At 28.9% G+C, this 2,615-nt stretch overlaps 1 protein-coding gene across 5 annotated transcripts in view; it reads left to right on the plus strand.

The window, feature by feature from the left end:
* The window catches only part of GRIA2 (glutamate ionotropic receptor AMPA type subunit 2), a 120,448-nt gene extending 118,785 nt beyond the window's left edge, over positions 1–1,663 (plus strand). For 3 of the 5 annotated variants that reach the window (XM_033134180.1, XM_033134181.1, XM_033134183.1), the window contains exon 16: positions 1–1,662. This exon is cut by the window's left edge and continues 1,433 nt beyond it. The gene's annotated coding sequence lies outside the window, so the exon portion shown is untranslated. The other 2 variants (XM_033134184.1, XM_033134182.1) reach the window with 2 other exon arrangements.
* The last annotated feature ends 952 nt before the right edge of the window (positions 1,664–2,615 follow it).

Below are 2,615 nucleotides of genomic sequence, written 5' to 3' on the forward strand. Positions count from 1 at the left end.
TATCACTCACGTGGAATGGCTATTTTAATATGCCTCACGTGAAGAAACCATCACATTTCCGTAAGTTTTGACAGAAAAGCTTACGCTTCTCTAGTTTAAAAATGTAAAGGATCTATCTTTCCCTTCATAGAAGACCATTTACTTTCATTAAGCCTCCCCACCAAATAAAATTAATTTAGGGTCTTAAACAATTATTAACATGCAGTAGTTATTTTTAAGAATTTTATTCTTGTTATTTCTGCAAGTAAGACTTTGTGTAGCACTTGGTATTTTACTAAGTGCTTTGAAAACGTAGTTATTGTATTTCACAGAAGGGAAAGAGAAACATAGGGTTTGACAGCAACCAATTGCATTGAACATGGTGACATGAGGTAGGTTTCATGATGTTCTTCACTAAATTTAGCTGTCCCTTATCATAAATTTGAAGACAATACAATATAATTTTAGTGCATTTCTCCTGATTAGGAATGTTGGAGGTGCAATTTGTTTTAATAATAAATGTTAGAATGACCAAATTGCAGACTAATTGCTTCCATATTGTACTTAAAGTGAGTTTTTAAAAATGAGAAAGATGACTATATACAATCAATGCTATTTATGGTATTTCTGGACCTACTCTTCTAAAAATCGTTAACTTACCGATTTTTCTGTCAAGCTTGAACTAATGTAAATAATTGAAATAATGTAAAGTTATATTTTCATGTTTTTATAGATACAACATGACAAGAATACCTAATGTAAGAGTATTTCAACTATGGATAATGTTGAATGGATAATGCACATCTCAGTTACAAGCAGTAATCATAGTTTAATATCCATGTAACGGTGCATCAATATATTGCTATATAAATATGTCTGTGTGCATATAAGTGAAAAGTGGTCAAACAAGAGTGATGACAGCTGTCTAAGGTTTTTTTATTCATTTTATATAAAAACTGTTATGGAAAGACCAAAATGTTTATGAACTATTCTTATGTAAATTTACAACTGTCCTTTACTGTACTTTTTTGTTTACAGTATAGTACCTTATTTTCTGCTGTGTTAAGTGGGTGTCAAACTCCAAGGAGACATACACTTTCTATAACTTCTATTGAAGATATTGGAATTTCCAATTTTTCATGTGTACTATGTCAGAAAATGCTTTTGATTTTATTTTTAAATCTAACATCGGATGGCTTTTTTTGGAGTGTTGTAAAAACTTCAATCATACATAAAACATGTTCTTACAAAATGCAAAGATCTTTATTTTTTTTTTACTTAATAGTTCTTCAAACTAATAATATGAGAAACAAAACGTGTATTTAAATTTATTTCCAAACAAACTCAGCTGTTTCTACAGAACAAGACTTCTTTGCTCACTTTCTATGTCAGATACAAATGTAACAAAATAGAAATAACTTTCATGTTTTAGCTAAAATGATTAATATTTTCGATATTCTAAATCTACAGTCATTAAGAGCTTTGAGCACATGTAGAAATATGACTATTACTTAATTGCAGTCCTCGTTTTGCGATAGATACACATTACTGATAAAACATCCTGCATTATTGTCATCCATTGAACTGTACAGTGTCAGTTCAATTAGAGTTATAGTCATATTAAAGAGAAAAACGGTGATTTGTTCTAAAAATTCCATAAGGTAACACATTTCCAGATGTACAAGTTTCCAAAAATGCATTCATTGATTGTTATACTGAAAGAAAGTATTAATGGGAAGCTAAAATTCTTGCAATTTTGACTGCCTTTTTACAAAGGTCATTATTTTAATAGTGAGACAGTCCTTTTTAGGAATATTCTAAAATTATTAAGATATTTCAGTTCTTCAAAATTGCACATTAAAATTTATTTTATGACATTTTGTAGGTTTTAATATATTTAATAGATAAATATACCAATGCATCTGTTTAAAAAGAGAGTGATCCTGACTTTCCATTCTGCAAACACTCTCAATATTTTGATGGTCATGACAGTAAATTCAACAAAGAGAAGTATTAACAATAACCCTACAGGATGATTTCAATACAATACCTTGATAATACTGTTTTAAAAAAGTAACTCTGCTGAAACTAATTAGAATAAAAAACAATGTGATTTCTCCTTTTTCCTCTATCCCCTATCTCTTCGCCTCCTAGATTATCAGTCTAGTAAATTTAAATAAATACTCAAATATCACCTCTACCTTAAAATGTATTTCTGGGTATTTATACTTGTTTTCAGGCTGGACTGAGTTTATTATATGGGGCACTTTGAGAACTCACTAGCATGTCATGGAAAACGCAGTATAATTCAGGCAAACATTTTATTTTTTTTCTAATTCAAATGAAATTAAGTAAGTGAATTGAATTAGTTGCACACATTCTTTATATTATCAATTTTAATTGATTAATATATAGTTTATTAATAATATACCATAAACTCTGGAGAGTTTATTGGTTGTTTAACAAATTTTATATGAACTCTCAAAAGCTTTTTAACTAGAAGAATAATGTAACTATTAAAAAGTAGAGTAAATTTTGTGCAAAGGATTCTAATACTGCTTTATTTTTAAACACCAGCATGAAAGACAGGTAAGTAGAACTGAATCATCATGCTATTGTGAATGAGAATTTTGGGA

This window comes from Rhinolophus ferrumequinum, chromosome 18 (genome assembly GCF_004115265.2).
Source record: "Rhinolophus ferrumequinum isolate MPI-CBG mRhiFer1 chromosome 18, mRhiFer1_v1.p, whole genome shotgun sequence".
In the NCBI taxonomy this organism is placed as follows: domain Eukaryota; kingdom Metazoa; phylum Chordata; class Mammalia; order Chiroptera; family Rhinolophidae; genus Rhinolophus; species Rhinolophus ferrumequinum.